Here is a 20,774-nt window from a genome sequence, read left to right as displayed (position 1 = left end):
ATCAAAAGTCTCCATGTATCAATATTGAATCAGGATTAGAGGAAACATGGCTGCCCACAGAAAACTGGATCAAGAAAAAGACATGGCTTTTCTGGGGTACATAACAGCTTCAAACCTGCACACCACCAATCAACAACAAAATCCTAGACAAAAGATAGGAACTGACCTTCAGAATAATCTCAACAAGATAATCAGCAATTAGGACTAAGGTAGGTGAGAATACTGGGTAAAGGATGATATGGCCCATATTTTCAAATTTCAACCTCTGTGGGAGACCAAAGGGAGAGATGTTTATTTGGTGCAAAATTTATATTTTGGATAGCACGAATTTGCATGGTCAGTTTACATGAATATCATAATTACATGGAATCTTGAATAGGGCGTAAGATCTTGTTGGTCAGTACAGGTTAGTGTGATGCCCCCAAAATAGCCCAGATTCATTTCAGCAGAGAATATAAAAGTATTTGCAAAGTCTCCTTGGAGGACTTGGAAGAAAGGAGGAAATATTCAACTTCCCCATCTAGGGAATTCCTGATATTCTTGCAAGCAGTGGGAACAACCAATTCAATAGGCTGAACCCTCGATCTTGGAGTTCACTCCTATGAAGCTTATCCCTGCAGAGGAGAAGCTAAGCCTACTGATAATTATGCCTAAGAATCACCCCCAGAGAACTTCTTTTGTTGCTCAGATGTGGCCTCTCTTGCTAAGCCAACTTGGCAGGTAAACTCACTTCCCATCCCTTTAAGTGGGACCTGAATCCCAGGGATAAGCCAGGACCTGGTATCATGGGAATGAGAAAGGCTTCTTGACCAAAAGGGGGAAGAGAGAAATAAAACAAAATAAAGTTTCAGTGGCTGAAAGATTTCAAATAGAGTTGAGAGGTTGTTCTGGAGATTATTCTTATGCGTTATATAGATATCCCTTTTTAGTTTATGGTTTATTGGGAACTACCTGAAACTTGAACAGTGTTCTACTAGTCATTCTTGAAGAAAACCATATAACTGTATAGCTTTTACAGTGTGACTGTGTGATTGTGAAAACCTTGTCTCTGATGCTTTTTCTCTTTTTCTTCTTTTTATTTATTTTTTTTTTGGAGTGATGCAAATATTCTAAAAATGATCTTGGTGAAGAATACACAACTATGTAATTATGTTGTGAGCCATTGATTGTATAATATGGTTGGACTGTACTGTGTGGATATTTGTCAATAAAAATATTTTCTTAGAAAAGACAATCAGAGGCTCAGATATAGATGAAAAAATACAAACCATACTAAGAAACAAGAAGATATGGCCCAGCCAAAGGAACAAATTAAAAAGTTGGAAGGATACAGAATATGGAATAAATAATCAAAGACGTTCAAAAAATATACTAGATCAATTCAAGGATTTGAAGAAAAATATGGCTAAGGAGCTAAAGGATATTTATTTAGAAAACACTGGGTAGGCATAAAGAAGCATTTGAATCTATGCAAAGGAAAATAACAGAATTTATGGGAAAGTCACAATAGATAAGATAAAAAGTATGCCAGAGGCATCACTGGATTGAGAATACCTTCTTGACCAAAAGGGGAAAAAGAAATGAAATAAAATCAAGTTTCAATGGTTGAGAGATTTCAAATAGAGTCAAAAGGTCATTCTGGAGGTTATTCTTATGCAAGCTTCAGTTTGATAGTACAAATTGCCACAATATGTCAAGCCCCAACCAACAGTATTCTGGTAAACTCTAAAGAATACTCTGGCTCTATCTAAGACTGTATAAAAGTTTTACTTAGTAAGTTTACTTTTTAGAAATTTAGGCCTCCAGATTGTTCCTATGCCAGATAAGCCCTGAAATCTCCAGGTACCAGTCTCTCCAAGAACATCAATCAATTTCATTCCCCTTTCTTATAAGGTCGACTCTCCTTTCCAGGATGAAGAAGTTAGAATAATCATTGCCCAGATGTCGATGAATATTGAGAGAATGATCATATAAGAGGGAAGAGGAATAGCTGAGAAACTAGGATTTAACAAATGATCATGATTACTGACTCATTATATAGATATTTCTTTTTAGTTTCTAGTGTATTAGGATAGCTAGAAGGAAATATCTGAAATTGTTGAACTGTAATCCAGTAGCCTTGATCTTTGATAACGACTGCATAACTATGTAGCTTTTATCGTGTGAACATGTTATTGTAGAAGCCTTATGGCTGACAGTCCCTTTATCCAGCATATGGGTAGATGAGTAATAAAATAAAGACATGTATGAAAAAATAATAATGGTTAGGAATATGGGGGAAAATACCTTTCATAAACTATGGACAATGGTCACAATACTACTTTTAAAATCTTTCATCAATTGTATCAAATGTAAATACTGTTAAAAAATAGTAGAATTATCAAAGAAGTGCTATCATCAGTTGTAACAAATTTTCCATACCAATGCAAGTGTTGGTGGTGGGGTGGTATAGGGGAATCTTATATTTTATGCATGATTTGTCCTGTAAACCCACAACTTCTTTAATTAAAAAAAATAAAAAATAAGGGTGGGCCACTGTGACTCAGCAGGCAGAGTACTTGCCTGCCATGCGGGAGACCCGGGTTTGATTCCCAGTGCCTGCCCATGTAAAAAAAAATAAATAAATAAAACAAAGAAATAAATAAAAATATGCTGTAGGTACACAACAAAAGATTTGAAAATCTGCAGAAGAAAAAGATCAGCAACCTAGAAGACAGGACATCCAAAATCAAATAGACCAAAGAATAGATAGAAAAAATAATGTAAATATTTGAGCAGGATCTCAGGAAATTGAATAACAGCATGAAGCCACAAACATACATGTTATGCTGTCCCAGAAGGAGAAGAGAAGAGAAAAAGGGTAGAAAAAATATTTGAGAGGTAATGGCCAGAAACTTCCCACTGTTACAAAAGACATAAATACACATATCCAAGAAGCATAATGCACTCTAAACAGAATAAACCCAGATAGACTTACTTCAAGATACATACCAACTGGACTGTCAACTGTCAAGAGAAAAAGAAAGAAGTCTGAAAGCAGCAAGAGGCAAGAGAACCATCATATACAAGACACTCAAGACAACTAAGTTCCAATTTCTCATCAGAAACTATGGAAGTGAGGAGGCAGTGGTGTGATATATTTAAGATACTGAAAGATAATACTTGTCATTCAAGAAATCTTTATCCAGGAAAACTTGCCACAATATGTCATGGGAGAAAACAAGGGAGAATTTAAATATTCACAGGTAAACAGAAGCTGAGAACGTCTGTTAACAAAAGACCTGCCCTAAAAGAAATATTAAAGGGATTTCCACAAGCTGAAAAAAAAAGACAGGAGAGAGAATCCTGGAGGATAGTGTAGAAGTGAAGATTTTCAGTAAGGGTAACTAAAAGAGTAAAAAGGGAGACAATAACAAGATATGACATATAAAAGCCAAAGGATAAAATGGTTGAAGTAAGTACTGCCTTTAGAGTAATAGTACTGAATGTTAATGGATTAAACTCCCCAATCAAAAGACATAGATTGGCAGAATGGATAAAAACTATGATCAACCTATATGCTATCTACTAGAAACTCACCTTAGACCCAAGGACACAAATAGGTCGAATGTGAAAGGCTGGAAAAAGATATTCCACACACTTAACAAAAAAGGAGCTGGGATAGCTCTACTAATATCAGGAAAAACAGACTTTCAATGCAAAACTTTTATAAGAGACAAAGAAGGACACCTTTAATAAAAGGGGCAATCCACCAAGAAGAAATAACAGTCTTAAATATTAATGCACCTAATCAGGGTACATTAAGGCATTGAGGCAAATAATGGCAACACTGAAGGGAGAAATAAACATCTTTACAATAATTGTTAGAGGCTTCACTATACTAGTCTTATCAATAGATAGAATATCAAGACAGAGGATCAATAGGAAGTCGGGAATCTGAATAATATGATAAATGAACTATACTTAATAGACATATATAGAACATTGCACCCCCCAAACAGCAGGATATACATTCTTCTCAAGTGCTCATGGATCATTGTCTAGGACAGACAATATACTGGGTCACAAAAGAGGTCTTAATCAATTTAAAAGATTGAAATTTTACAAAGCACTTTCTCTGACTATAATGGATAAAACTGGAAATCAATAATAGGTGCAGAACTGGAAAATTCACCAATATATGGAGGTTAAACACACTGTAGTTTGCTAGCTGCTGGAATGTGATATACCAGAAATGGAGTGGCTTTTAAAAGGGAAATTTATTAATTTGCAAGTTTACAGTTCTATGGCTGTGCAAGTCTATAAAATGTCCAAATTAAGGCACCAATAAGAGGTTACTTTCATTCAAGAAATGCTGATGAAGTTAAGGGTTTTTCTCTCAACTGGAAAAGCACATGGTGAACATGGCGGCATCTGCTAGCTTTCTCTTCCGGCTTCTTGTTTCATGAAGCTCCCCGGGGACGTGTTCCTTCTTCATCTCCAAAGGTCTCTGGCTGCAAGGGCTCCCATGGTTCTCATGGGTCTGTCTTGGCTGTCTCTCTTTTCTCTCTCTCCAAAATGCTTTCTCTTTTAAAGGATTCCAATAAACTAATCAAGGCCCACCAGAAATGGGTGGAGTCACATCTCCCTCTCATCAAAGGCTAATACCCCCAATTGGGTGAGTCACATCTCTGTGGGGATAATCTAGTCAAGTTTTAAACCTATAGTGCTGTATAGAGATTAAAAGAAATGGCTGTCTCCATGAGATGGATCAGGATTAAAACATGGTTTTTCCAGGATGCTTAATTCTTTCAAACTGGCACACACTGTTAAACAGTGGATCAAAGAAGAATTGCAGGAGAAATCAGTAAATATCTCAAGAAGAAATGAAGATGAGAACATAATATACCAAAACTTATGGGATGCAGTGAAGGCAGTGCTGACAGAAATTTATAATCCTAAATGCCTACAGTAAGAAGGAAGAAAGAGTAAATCAAAGAGCAAACTACACACCCAGATGAACTAGAAAAAGAACAGCAAACTAATCCCAATGCAAGCAAAGGGAAAGAAATTAAGATTACAGTGGAATTAATGAAAATTGAGAACAGAAAAAAAAAAAGAGGAAATCAACAAAACCAAAAGTTAGTTCACTGAGAAGATCAACAAAATTGACAAGCCATTAGGTAGACTGACAAAGAAAAATAAAAGAGAGAAGATGCAAATAAATAAAATCAGAAACGTGAGGGAGGACATTACTACTGACTCCATTGAAAAACAGGTACATAATTTATGAACATATTCTGAAACTTTGTGAAAACTTTGGAAACTGCCTAATTTTTTTTCAGGTCTATCATAATATGAGTGTGAGAGACAAAACAATCCAAGACGTCCCCAAGATACCTCCTGGTATTTGTGCCCCTGCATGGTTCCCTCCCACTATTCTATATTAATAGAAATGATAGTATATGACTTGTGTGATTAGGTCATAAAAAATATTCTGGCTTTCACCTTGTTTTCTCTTGGATCCAGAGCTCTGGTGGAAGCCAGTTGCCATATTTGAGAACAGTCAAACTACACTATGGGAAAGTCCTCGGAAATAAGGAAATGAGGACTCCAGTCAACATTCAGTTCTAACTTGTGAAGGACGTGAGTGAGAACCCTTGAAAGTATATTCTCCAGCCCTGATTAAGTCTTCAGATGACTGTAGCCCTATCCAGCATCTTGACTATAATCTCAGGAGAGACCCTGAGCCAGAAGCAGCCAGCTAAACTATTCCCTTGATTCCTGACCCACAGAAACTGAGATAATAAATGTTTATTCTTTTAACCACTAAGTTTTGGAGAATTTTTTTACAGCAATGGTTAATTAATACAATGAGAGTTTAAATTTTATTGGGAGTGGTGTGCTGGTTTGAAAGGATTTATGTACCCTAAAAAAGCCATGTTTTAATCCTAATTCCATTTTGTAAAGACAACCGCTTCTTCTAATCCCTATTCAGTACTGTGTGTTGGAAACTTTAATTAGATTATCTCCATGGAGACGTGACTCAATCAATTGTGGGTATTAAACTTGATTAGGTGGAGATGTGTCTGCAACCAGTCTACGTGAGTTTTGATTAGTCACTGAAATCCTATAAAAGAAGAAGTACTTTGGAAAAACTTCAGAACACTGCAGAACCATAAAGCAGAGAGTCTACCAGCCAGCGACCTTTGGAGATGAAGAAGGAAACACCTCCCAGGGAGCTTCATACAGCAAGAAGCCTGGAGAGGAAGCTAGCAAATGCTGTGTTCACCATGTGCCCTTCCAGGTGAGAGAGAAACCCTGACCATGTTCACCAGGTATCTTTCCACATGATAGAGAAACCCTGAACTTCATCAGTCTTTTTGAACCAAGATATCTTTCCATGGATGCCTTAGCTTGGACATTTTTATAGACTTGTTTTAATTGGGACATTTTCTTGGCCTTAGAACCGTAAACCAGCAACTTATTAAATTCTCCTTTTAAAAAGACATCCTGTTTCTGGTATATTGCATTCCAGCAGCTAACAAACTACAACGGGGGGATTGTGTAGAATAAATTATCTTGGATGGAAAAATCAAAATGTGGGTTATAATTCTGAAATTACATTCATTCTTCCATTTTCTTTGAATGATTGGCAACTATTTTACTGAAATCTTGATAAGGAAAGAGCAAAACTATGCTGTTTTTTGTTTTAGTTACAGTGGTGGCTTAGAGTATGTACTCCAGAAAAACATCTTAATCTATTCCTGTAGGACCTTTTGATGAGGTTACTTTTATTAAGTCAGGACCCAAATGAATGAGGATTATTTTAATGCAATTACTGGAGGTCTTATAGAGAAGGCCACAGAGAGAGAGAGAAGCATGGAGAGCAGCCAGAAATTGAAAGTCAACGGAACCCAGAAAAGAAAGGAGAAGATGCTGCCATATGAATTGCCATTTGATGGAAAATTCAAGGAACCCCAAAGACTGCTGGCCAGTCAGAAGGCACAGGAAAGAAGCAAACCTTTTAGCCTTAGAAATCTTGAGCCATTAAATTCATATTGTACGGTATTTGCTTTAGCAGCTAGGAAACTAAAACAGTTATACTTCCCTCCAAAGCAGACCCAGAGACAATGATTTGAGTGTTTGTATTTTATTTTCTATTGGAGGAAACATTGGCAGAGGGATGGAGAAGGGGTACAGGGAAGAATACGCAGCCAATAAAAGGTATTTTGCCAAGTCAACTCTCATTGAGAGCAACTGAAGCTTAAACTTGCTAAGAAACTCTGAGAGTCTGTACAGAATACACAATTCGGAGTTATATCACTAAGAGGAAAAGGACCTGGGGCATAAAACACTAGCTTTCATAGGTCATTGTTTGATGGTTGCTGCTAGGAACATTAATTCCTTGACATTTGGGCCTGCTACAGAGGCAGGCAAGTAGGGTGTAGTGAGAGAAAGCGCTCAGCAAATAAATGGTAAGCTGACTGAAGTGAGCCAGAGCTAGTGAGCTAGAGAAGATATGGGTGGGGCACTGGCAACTCTGCTACATTTCTTTTTATATAAAACAATAAAAAAATACAATAGTTCAAAAATTTGAATGAAACATTGTTTTCTTAGACAGACTGTTTAGGTTCAAAGAGGATATATTTGTATCTCCAGGTGAAAAATGCAATTTTTAAAATGGCCTTCTTTTTGAAAATCCAGGTTAAATTTAAAATGTAAAAACAATTCCCTTCTTTATTATCAGTTAATTACCAATACAGGGGTCATAACTACACTTATTATCTGCTCATTTTTATATCATTTATTAGAACTTTTAATTATAAAAGAGTAAAAAAGAAAAAATATATATATCCTCAATCCTTATTTGACTGCAAAATTACATTAACACATTCAAATAGCATAGAAAGCTACCAAAAACAAAAATAAATATGAACATCTCTCAACCCAGGGTTGCTCCCAGGCTTTTAAAAGAAAGCTATTACTATTAATGTTTGTCATAACTTCTAGAAATCAGTATGTATATATATATATATTTTTTATTCTGCCTAGGATTTTTCTATGCTTCCTAAATCTGAGAATTTATGTATTTCATCAATTCTGGAAAATTCTCAACCAATATTTTTTCAATATTGCCATCTGAAATTCCACTTAGGTGTATGTCAGATCTTCTAATTTATATCTTCCATACCTCTTAACCTCTTTCATAATTTACAACTTTGTCTCTTTTTCCTGAATTAAAAAAATATTTATTTCATCATCTTCTTCCATTTAACTAATTCTCTAGTAATTTGTGTCTAAGCAGTTGTTAATTTATACATTCAATTCTTAATTTCAATTATTACTCTTCTCATTGTTTGTTTCTAGAAGGTTTGTTTCCTTTTCACATATGATGTAATACAGTAGCTTCTACTCTTCATATACTTTTTTATTCTATAATTCTTTTTTCACCATTCTGAACCTCTACTTATTTTACAGAGCAGAGCAAATATTTTCACACATTGAAATTTTTAGAGTTCTGATAATGTTTATAATTCCTTATAATGTTTATAAGTCAAGGAGACTTTTCTTTCATGTGTATTGCAATTTTAGACTGTGAGCAAATTGACTGTAGGAATTCTGTAAATTCAGGGTTTGTGTTTGTTTTTTCAAGTACCCTGAGGGATTTACCAATTCAGAATCAACATAAATTAATTTCTCACTTTCGCTGTTGCAGCGTAGAAACTCTCCCCTTCCCTTCCCCTCCCCTCACCCGAACGTCACGTGCTTTTGATACCAGTTTGCCAAGCCCTAAGGAAAATAATTAGGCTAATTTTTTGCTATATAAAATAATCCTCTCAAAACTCATCTAGGCACTCACAATTAAATTAGAGTTTTTAACATCTTTCACTAAATCTTTGAGACATTTCCTGATTTCTCCTGAATCACATTTTGCATTTAAATTAGAAAAGATCTCCTTTAAACTGGTTTATCCATTATGGAATGTCTCCATACATTAATCCATTTCTTTCTTCCTTTTCAGCTCAAAGAATACTTGTTTTACTAGTTATTTTCTCCCTTTTGCATCGTCAATCATTCTTTCTTAAATGGATCCTACCCTGTTCTGGAACATTTCAGTTAACTCTACATAATCAATTCTCTCCCAACAGGACCCTGTGGAAGACACAGACCAGCCACACAAACACCATCATAACTCCATTTTCCCTTACCTTCCTCAACTATACAGACAAGTCAAGTTACTCAGTTAGGCATCCTCCTTTGCAGTCCAAAGCAGTCAGCCTTGCTTCATGACTCTAGCCAATGAAATGAAGCCAGTAACCCCTGAGGAGAGAATCCTTCATCAAACGAAATGGCAAAGGCTTACCAGGCGAAATAACTATTGTCTCTTTGCATCTCCTAGAATGTGGTTTTTGAGTCTAGAGGTGCAGCAGCTGCCTTGCAGCCATAAGCCAGAACATTAAAACAGGTCTAATTCAAAGAAAACTAAAACAGAAAATCAGAAAGTACCTGGGTCCCTGATATACTTTTCAGCCACAGAATCCCCTGGATGCCTCACTACAGACTTCTTTCTAATAGAATAATAAACCACCATTGGAAAAAACTATTTTAGCTTGATTTTTGTTACTTGCAAGCCAAACTGCTATCGATTAATACCTTTCTTTGATTTTCAAGCACTTTTGAATTGACAATTATTCTCTATCTACCCACACAATACCCAAATGTCCAAGCTTAAAACACTAAAACATTGAACAAATAATCTATGCTCATTATGCTATTTTTTCACCAAACATTCACAATTAAAACAGTGGCCACAAACTGGTGGTCTGGGGCCACAATAGTGCCTAGAGGCATTGTTTTGGTTTCCAGAGAGTTTATACATATTTTAAATTAGTTTCTGTTCTAGTTTGCTAGCTGCCAGAATGCAGTATACCAGAAACAGAATGGCTTTGAAAAAGGGGAATTTAATAGGTTGCTAGTTTACCATTCTAAGGCCGAGAAAATGTCCCAATTAAAGTCTATAAAAATGTCCAAATTAAGGCACAAACAAGAAGTTATCTTCACTTAAGAAAGGTCAATGAAGCTCAGGGTTTCTCAACTGGAAAGGCACATGATGAACTGAGCAATGTCTTCCAGCTTCCTCTCCAGGCCTCTTGCTTCAGGAAGCTCCCCCCGGGGATAATCTCCTTCATCTGCAAAGGTCACTGGCTAGTGGACTCCGTAGTTCTCATGTCTCTGCTGCTCTCATCATTCTCCTGCTTTCCCCAAAATGCTTCCTCTTTTAAAGGATTCCAGTAAAGTAATCAGAACCCACCTGGAATGGGTGGAGTCACATCTACGTCTATTCATAAGCTAATACCCACAGCTGGGAGAGTCCCATCTCAGTGTAGATGACCTAAATCAAGTTTCCGACCTATAGTACTGAATAGGGATTAGAAGAAGCAGTTGCTCCCACAAGACTGATTAGGATTAAAACATGGGTTTTCTAGGGTACATAAATTCTTTCAAACTGGTTCAATTACCATGATTTAAACGTCAGAAAATTTTAGCTTTTTGAATTACTGGATTCATCAATAAATCCAAAAATTAGGGAACATTGGTTTGACCCATATTTTCAAAGGGCAATACTCTGTTGGAGCTGTGTAATAGCTGATTCTTAAAACGAGAGGAGCACTTTTCTGCTTATTACCATCCCTATCTCAACAGTTTCATTCATTTATATCAAACATGCCCTCTAGAGGCAATTACCACCAGCAGTCTAAATTCTGCTTTCAATGATCAACCAAAATGACTGTGGACACTTATCAATGAGCCTGCACTAACCCAAATCAATGGCCTTCTCTCAGCTCTTATTATCAATTTCTTTAGGGAATTCGTAACTCCTGACCACTCCGTTGCTCTGTGTACTCTCATCTCCTCATTCTTCTACAACGCTCTATTCTCCTTTATCCCTCCTTCTTTATTTTTTGTTCCCACCCCTACCCTCAAACATGCTGCCATAAGATCTTTCTACTTCTTTTTTTTTTCTTTAGTCATTCTCTAGCTGTTGTGTGAGAAAACGACTTAGTGTGGACATGCCTTTCCCGGCTCTTCACTTGCATTTTCATCCCACTAACAATGCTCATCAGTTTCTCCAAACTGACCTCTCTCAAGCACCAGTTCTAGATTTCTAATGCCCGCTGAGATGTCCTACTGAATGTCACGCAGTCACTGCAAAGTCCATCCATAACGAAACTCATCATCTTCTCCACCAAGTTGATTTATTCTTCTGTTTTCCCTCTTCCTCTTACTGACACCACCATCCAACAAGTATTCATTCATTGCTCTTCCCACTTTCATTCCTCAATCCAATTATCTGTCAAACCCTATGATCCCCTTGTGAATAGTCTCTTGCAGCTAGTCATTCCCAACCATTTTTATGAGCCCACCATATTCATGCCACCAATATTTCTTGCCTGGATTATTGTAGCAACGATGTAGTCATCTTTAGTATTGTCCTTCCATAGTTCTTTGTTGATGTTTCTATCACATTAATCTTAAAGCAAAAATCTGGTATTTTTCCTCTCCTGTTGAAATACCTTGACTTATTCCCACAGCTTATCTGGCATATGAGTTCCTCTGTACTCTGGTCCAAATATGCTAACCAGATTAAGATTTCTGAGGTATTCAATATTCCCTGCACATGCCCCACGTTTCTTTTCATCCTCAGAGTCTCTAGACGTGTATTATTTACTGCTGGGAAAATGTTTTCCCTTCAACCTCTATACAAGCTATGCAGAGCCTAGAACATATTTTAAAATTTTTAATTATTTGAATGCAAACAATGAGACATGCTCTTTCCTAGATATTGGTAGAGTACACATTCACTATAAAGACATTTGGTTTGGCAGTATGAACTTGTGGCTAAACGCACAGCCTCTAGAGTCATGACACTTTTATTCAAATGTCAGGTCCACCACTTACTTGGGTGAATTTTTAATCTCTGTGGCTCGATTTTATCACAGGTAAAATGGCGATAATAATATAACCAACTATATGATGTTCTAAAGAATAAATGACTTAATACATGTTTGTACTTAGCATTTAGAACAGAGTATCAGAAAATAACAGTCAATAATTATTAGCTGTTATTACTATAATCTTACAGGAAATCAGACAAGAAATATGTGGTTTCAAAAATAAGGTTATTTTCAAATAGCGACAAGCACTATGAGGAATATTAAACCAAGTGATTTAATAGACTCAAGGTGAGGAGATAATTTGAGAGGATGGTCAGGGAAGGCCTCTCTGAACAGGTATCACTGAAGCACTGACCTGAACAAATCCACCCAAACCTCCAGAGATCCAAAGGCAGGACCTTCCACACTGAGGGAACAGCAAATTGCAAAGGTCCCACATGGTGTGTTTGAATGACATAAAGTCCAGTATGCCTGGAACTTTGTTGAGCACAGGGGAGACAGGGAAGAGATTAGATTTGAGAAGAAGCAATCAGCCGACAGGCACTGAAGCTGCTGTAAAGGGTTACACTTTTAGTGTCAGAGAAAAGGGATGTCCTTGGAGGACTGCGAGCAAGGACATAACATGATCAATTCACTGCTGTGTGGAAGGCAAAGAGTGGAAGAGGAAAGTCCAGTTAGGGGGCCACTGTAGTCGACCAGGCAAGACAAGATTATACCCCTCATCCTCTTTCTAAGTTGGCAAATCTTTATTGTCTCTAAGAACCAACTGAAAGAATACCTTTGCCATAGGGACTCTCCTGATTCTCCTCTAAATTGCCATTTATCTGTGCTTCTTTTGTTGCACTTGGTGTGTAATTATTCATTTGTGTGCACTCCTTCCTAAGCATCCTATAAGCTCCTGTAAGCAGGATTTATTTGATATGAACATCTGTGTCTCCAATTTAGTATCATCATTATTTACTGGAGAAATTAATTTTATATATTTGTTGGGACTGAATACCAAAATGCTATGAAATATTAATAGGAAAATCTTTGCATTACATTGATATTTTTCCTTAAGTATTTGGGGATTAAATTTCATGGGGATACAGTGACAGGAGGTAAGAAAAAAATGTGTATGGAAATAAGGGATTACAACAGAAGAAAAGACACTCTGAAGTCAAAAATGGGCAAATTAAGTATTTACTGGCTTCTCCATCAGATTGAAAATAAAAGCATATGTGACTGAAGCTAAAAATGCTGAGTGTTTTATAATGAAGGGAACCATTATATTTTGCATTGAAAATCAAATTAAGTAGCTCAAACACCGCGGCACTGTACAGAAAATAAAAATAATAATAATAAAATAGAAAAGGTCATGGTGTTCACTGTCAAGGCTGTTAGGTAACCAACAGCAAAGAGAAAATAAAATAATTACACACTCTATTTAAGGGGGATGAATTGTAAACCAATATCCTCTGATTTGAAACATTTAAAGAGAAGGAACAATAGAGCAACTGTAGAGAGATTTGGTGTATCTTCAGAAAAAAAGCTACCAGTTCTTTACTTTTCAATAGAATAGCTTCATACTCAAGAACTATTAATTTTTATACGCTATTTCATTAAATGTTTTTAGCACAAAAGTCAGGATTAAGGTTAACAAAATAAGACCTTCCTAAGAGAAACAAAAGGAGTATTTCTGAATGAGGAAGTTAAAAACTATGTTAAAATATGAGTTTTTTAATACTTTAAAAATTCTTCTTAAAATTGCAAAGAAAATAGAAGCTGAACAGTATTAGGCTAGTAAATAATGATAAATACATGATGTGTTTATCAGTCTAGGAAAGTTTTACAGAACAATTTCATGTAAAAATTTTAAGATTCAATTAAATAAACAGATATAAAAATGCACTATATATGTATAGTATTACAATTTTATAATATATATATATATATATATATATATATATGAAGGCTGGTTGACATAGTCATTATGATAGGACAGTGAATAATAGGAGATTTTTAAATTTTTCCATAATATCTATATAAAAAATAAATTTTAAAATAAAGGATTTTTCAATGCTTGGCTCCTCACTCATCTTCCTTCCTTCACTATCTTTTTCAAGGAAAAGTGCTGCAGACAGCACTCTATATTATATTGCAATCTTCAATCAGGTTTATAAAATTCTGAAGAATGGAAAATATAGTAAGGAAGGTCAGAAATCAAGACATAGTTTTCCTATCTACTATAACTTTTCAACTTCAATAAAAAAGGAAACCCACATTTAAGTCTCCATATTTGTGGAGAAGTAATTGGACAACCTCAATAATGTATACTTATTTAGACTGCTAGGACACAGATTGCTCAATACACTAAAGCAGGCTGAGAGTATAGGCTAAAATTCTGATGTCTGCATATCTCAACAGCTGGCTCTGCACTGCCTGCTCTGATCACAGCCAAGAGTTCTCGGTCCAGTTGACCTGGAGAATGGCATTTGATCGCCTACCCTAGATAGCTATGGAAATTTTGCTGGACTGCTTCCCTGTAATATTGAAAAACACATTAACCCTCCCCCACCATGTGCTTTTCCTTGAGAATAAGCACTGAGATCAGATATGTGATCCTCTGTTGAGGATTGGGGAAAGCTGTAGTTTCCCAAAGTTAAGTCACTTGCCACAGTTTAGGGTTTTCAGTAGGTGTATTACATACTGAGGATTTATCTAACAGGAGCAAAAGTTTCATAGAGAAAATTCTTTAGTAAATTGTAGTAGCCCAGGTATTTACCCTTGTCTTCCTTTTAAGGATTTACTAATTCTTTCAATCTCAAAGTTTTGGTCCCAGTATCTATTTTCCATTTCACAGAAGTAAATAAAAAAATAATTTCTACATTTGAAAGTCATAGAGGGAGCACAAAATATGAGTGAAGAGTATAACATAATGTTGTTGCTTTTTATTTCCTTTTCCTTCCCTCTTTCCACTCCTTTCTCTGGATGCTTCATCCCGTTCCATTTTGCTACCTCCTCTTCCTGGTTTACCTCCTTCTTTGAGCATTTCATGGCACCGTCCCCAGAGGCTTTGTCCTAATTTTACTTTTGCTTCCTAGTGATCGATTTATTCCATAGCTTCACAAAGATATCCCACAGACATCTTCAACCCCAAATGTCTCAAAAATGCACTATTATTTCCTACTAAAACCACTCTTCTCTGGGCATTTTCTACCATAAATATATTCTAGTCATCCAAACTAGAATCTTTGGAACTAACTTTTCCTCTCCCTTCAATTCACTCTCTCCATCTTTTCTGTCTTTGCTTTTACTGCCTAAACATCACTTTTACCTCCCCATCATTTTTGCTTTACATAAGTTTCTTCCTGTTTCTAGCTTGAATTATTCTGAGTCATAACTGATCATTTTGCTGGTAATAGAGAAGCTTTAAAAACTTTACAGCAGAGCTTTTCCAGCCAGCAGGGATCTGCTTAATGTCACTCCCCTGCTGAAAAGTTCTTCATGACCGCCCAGTACAAACTACTTTTCATGGTACATGAGTTCATAATTTGACTGCTAACTTTAAGCTCCATCTTCCTGAGTTTATTGCCACCAACTTTACTCTCCCCCAGTATATCTTGTAGCAAGACTCATAGTAGATACAATCCAATCAATGGATTCTACTCAAATTCAAATTCCAGGAGTAGCACATTTGAACAGTCTAGACAAAGTCATCTGTTGAGCCTATGGAGTGAATATAATACATCCCAACTGTATCCAATGAGGAAGCTGTAATTCCAATAAAGGGACTGGAAGTTCTTGGAGAGGGGAAAAGATATACAGTTAAGCCCAAGCCAATCCAAATAAATGAGAATTAAAAAACAAATAGGTTTTTCCCATCATCAAAGAACATAAACATTTCTATAAAGGGCCACATAGTAAATAGTTTAGGCTTTTCAGGCCTTATAGTCTGTGTCACAACTATTCAACTCTGTTTTGGACAGAGGCAGCAATAGACAATATGTATATGAATAGGCTGGGTTATGTATCAATAAATTTCTATTTACAAAAACAGGCAGCAGGAAAATATGAATTGTGGGTCTAAATGCCATACAACCATGATTTCAAATTAATACATTCAGGGACCAACTAGGGTTTTCTTGTGTGTTTAATAAGTTATCCTTGGAAACAGAAAAAAATTACTTAAAACTGTTTGGTATCTTCAAATGAATATAAGAATGGCATGATCTCTATTCAATGGAAAGGGAGAACCATTAAGGAGAGGATAAGTTCAGGGGATGAGTGGGGAAGACAGTAAGAAGGAATAAAAAGGGAGCTAGAGGAGATAAAAGTATTTCAAGACATCTCAACGTAATGGCAGACGTAATACCCACTTTTAAAGCAAAGCAAAACACAAAATCATAACTGAACTGAAGTTGAACCTGAAAACATACTTCTGTCTCTGAGGGATAAATCAGACCAATTTTCACACACACACACACAAAATAGACTTAAAAAAGCCAATAAGCAAAAACTGAAGAATATAGATATCGAGTTTTTTTGTAAAAGTCGTAGAAGCAGCGAAGGATCTCCATGGAGGTGGTCTAGGGGCTATCCCTGAACTGAGAGCATCACCCTGTCCCCGAATCCTTCTTTCCTGTTTTGTTTCCATTCCTCTCCTCCTCCTTATCCCCCAACTCTCCATCCGCGACCACTGGCTCTTGGCCATGTCCAGGCCTCAGTGAAGGCTTTTTGGTTACTCCCCATTCTATCGCATCCTTTAATTTTACTCTTTTGAAGATTCTACATTTCAAGCTGCCAAGGTGGAGACTGTGATTACAAGAAGGAGTGCTTCTCATTTCAGAATATCCCTAGAAGAATACGAAATAATCTTGCATCTAAGAAATAGGAATTAACTTTCCTGAAAAGGAACCAGTTAAAATTTTTAAAAACTTTTAAAGATGGACAAAACAGTGAATGGACTCTGAGGAAGAGTTCATTAGTAAAGGTGAAAGAGTATGCTGAAGAATTACTACATATTGCTACACAAAAGAACAAAGATGTTAAGGAAGGAGCTTTAAGAACATGTAAAATATATCCAGAGATTCTAATAACCATCTCATAATTCCAAAGACAGAGACAAGAGAAAATTTTAGAAGTAATGATATAAGAAAAATTCCTGGAACTGGTATGACTAATATAATTTGTAAGATATATTTCATGCAATTTGTGTCAAAAAATAAGGATGATCAAACATTATATAAGTGGATCTTATTTTATATTGCCAGGTTGCAGCTAAGATTTCATTACTGTTTTTATAATATGTATTTCTAAGTTATAATATATATTCTGTATATTTTCATGATAATTTTGTGGGATTTTTAGTTTTTAATTTTGAAATAAATGTAGACTTAAAAAGAATTTTAAAAAAGTAGTGGAATATGATTTTCCCATCTAGAATACACAATTTAATAGTCACAAATGAAAAAAAAGTTAAATAAGACTTTCAAATATGGAGAAACATAAATGTTAAAAATTACAAGATTAATCAAAAAGAGAATATTATATAGTCATTTAGTGAGATAATGACACCTTCTAAAAGTCAAGTGGAAATGCTACACTATACTTATCAAATAAAATAAATTAGATATTAAAACTTATATTGATTAAGTCCAAATATTGAAAAAACGGAATGACTAAAACAGAATGAAAAGAATCATGCTTGATGTTAACCACTTTGCCTCGCAGTTGTAATATTATGCTTTTTTCCTGCTTCCTTACATATTACTCTTTTTCATTTTTCAAAGGATAAGTAAATCAAATAAATCAAAGCAAATTGAAATAAATCAAAACCAATTTAATGTGCAAAAGTGTTTTCAAGCTGGTGATCAGGTCATCCAATATAAAATGATATAAAATTCTGTACACTTTAGGAAGAAAAACAGAAAGAATTTTAAATTCTATTTTCAAAAAGTAATGTGAAATAATTAAAGAGGAAAAAAGAATAGAACGAGAAGAAACATGAATTTTCAAGTGAGTTAAGATTTACTAAAATTATATCTTAATTTATTAATTGTATTCTAACATTTCATTTCCATTAAAAGTAGTAAGCAGAGAGCAGATAAATTTGTGAGGTCAAGATGCATGAGATGAACTACTATCACTCTTTTAATCTTCAATATAAAAAGAAAGGATATACTATAGCGCTGTATAAAAACCCTAATTCTACTCAGAACCTACATGATTGTCAGGACTCCAGAGCGTGCTTAGTAGCTTGACAGTGTTTCTCTGCATAATTTAATTGAGAATTTTTTATTAAGTCAAATTGGATAGCAGTTTTTTGGCCTAGAATTATTTCCATATCAAACTTCTGCTCAGGAAGTTATGCTCATTAATGTTGTCTTTCAGATGAGACAAAAAGGAAAGTGAAAATCTCTTCTCTTCTACATATCCACTCCCTTCTGTCCCTCCTGCTTCTTCTGTATTCAGGGAGTAAAGATATAAGGATTTAATTCAGGTCAATCTCTTACTAATCCACAGCATGAACTGAAATGCAGCATTGCTGAGGAGTCTGTACCAGTGTTTAAGCTTGTTTAATTTTCCAGTAAGCTTTAATATCATCACCTAAGACCTAAGAATCAATAAGGAGGAGCTCATTTTCATAAAGTCACTTGAAACATAAGTCTCTGCCAGTGAAACATTTTTCAACATCCTTCCCAGCCACTTTCCTATCATACAAAGCACATGCGCCATGCAAATCTTTTATGCCTGAGAATCATACCCTCGAAGTTTAATTTTTTCAACTGTGCTAAATTTGGGACAATAAGACACAAATGGAACCAGATACAAGATTTCATTTCTCTAAGTATCAAGAACAATGAACTAAATTATATACTTCATAAATACTATTACTGGAGTTTTTTGTCTTCCAGAACAACTTTAAGCAAGCCTAGTATAAACTGAACATTGTTATACCTAGAAGTTAGAGGATTTACCGGTGATAGAGGATTTAGTCTATTTTTAAATAGACTTTTTTTCTTTCATTTTTTCATATGCGCAGGCACCAGGAATGGAACCCGGGTCTCAACATGGCAGGCTAGAACTCTGCCTGCTGAGCCACTGCGGCCCACCCTGAATAGACTATATTTTAACAGAATGTTGCAGGGATACATTTTTTAATAGTAACAACGCCCAATCTTGGGTTCTGTGAAACATTAACGAAATTTCCATTCATTTTAAGGGAATGATAGCATTCACAAGAACATCAATTACTCTTTATAAATACATGTGCATATTCGCCACGCCGGTTTGAAAGTATTATGCACCTCAGAAAAGCCATGTTTTAATCCTGGTTCAATCTTGTGGAGACAGCTGTTTCTTTTAATCCTAATTCAACACTGTAGGATGGAAACTTTTGATTATATTATAGCCACAGAGATGTGACACGCTCAACCGTGGGTGTGATCTTTGAGTAGATGGAGATGGACTCCACCCATTCCAGGTGGGTCTTCATTAGTTGACTGGAATCCTTTAAAAGAGGAAATATTTTGGAGAGAGCCTGAAAGGGCAGAGTCAACCAAAAGAGAGCTAACACAGATGCCAACACTTGGAGAACAGAGACACGGATGTTTCGAGATGTTGGAGAACAGCAGACGTCACCATGAGATGTTAAGGCAGCCAGAACCTGGAGAGAGCCAAGGGAAGCCGAGAGACGAAAGCCAGCCCTGGAGAAGGAAAGTGAGGAGCCCCCACAGGAACAGAGACTGAAATCAACAGAATCCAGGAGCAAGGATCAGCAAGGGACCAGCATGCCTTCTCAGCTGACAGAGCTGTTCCAGACCTATTGGCCTTTCCTGAACTAAGGTATCTTTTCCTGGATACCTTGGTTTGGTCATTTCCACAGGCTTAGAAATATAAATTTATAACTTATTAAATTTCCTTTATACAAGCCTTTCCAATTCTGGTATATCACAAGCCAGCAGCTGGCAAATTAGAACACATGCAAACACACATACATATTTACAAGCCCATAATTTTGCCATTTTAAGGAGGGATGAAGAAATATTAAAACCTCAAGGGTCACAAAAATATTCTAGCAGTCTTGATCTCAACCCCGCTAGCATTAGCAAACCATTCATGCTTTTTCATAAGAATGATGCTATGCTATATATAGGAAATCACACAATTACACTGATGTTTTACAAAGAACAGATGGCCTTCAATTACTTTTCTGGGAATGGGCTGATGAAAACAAAATTTTAAAAATATAACATAATTTGTAGGCTCCATTCACTGTAACACATTTTATTATTCCATAGGTTTAGCTACATCTTAGAAAACATGTTTGAAATTAAGATGTTTCAGTTAATTCAAATATATATCTTCTTATTACAGGAACATATGCACATGATTTACAAATAAATATACACATGCTGTTGTGTTCTGTCTCTCGAACTGCTGGAGTGAGGGATCCTGGGGAAAATGAAGGACATTTGGTAAGAAGAGAGAAGAGTAAAAAGATGAGATCAAGGAAGATCTAAATGACGACTGAGTGAACAACTAAACAAAACTTCATATAGTCCAAAATTGTACATAATAGCCACCAATCTACTATTTTAAATTAAAATTTTGATGTTAAATAATAATCTGAATTATCCTTAAACAGTTTCTTTAAACTTGGCCAGAACATATTTTTTGGTATTTCTTTGAAATTAAATCAATCACAAAGTTTTTTGCTGTTGTTGTTTGTATGCTGTATGGCAGGGTCACATGTCATTATTCTTCCACGTAAGTAGCCCGTCATTACACCCTTTGTTGAATGTTTGTTTGTTTGTTTGTTTGTTTGTTTGTTTGGGGAAATGCATGGACTGG

General features: G+C 35.7%; 1 protein-coding gene across 1 annotated transcript in view; it reads right to left on the bottom strand.

The window, feature by feature from the left end:
* The window catches only part of THSD7A (thrombospondin type 1 domain containing 7A), a 454,108-nt gene that overhangs the window by 396,887 nt on the left and 36,447 nt on the right, over positions 1–20,774 (bottom strand). The gene's annotated exons all lie outside the window — the stretch shown is intronic.

This window comes from Tamandua tetradactyla, chromosome 1, assembly GCF_023851605.1.
Source record: "Tamandua tetradactyla isolate mTamTet1 chromosome 1, mTamTet1.pri, whole genome shotgun sequence".
NCBI lineage: Eukaryota > Metazoa > Chordata > Mammalia > Pilosa > Myrmecophagidae > Tamandua > Tamandua tetradactyla.
Note: the sequence above shows the minus strand (reverse complement) of the source record. Positions and strands in the feature narration are given on the sequence as shown.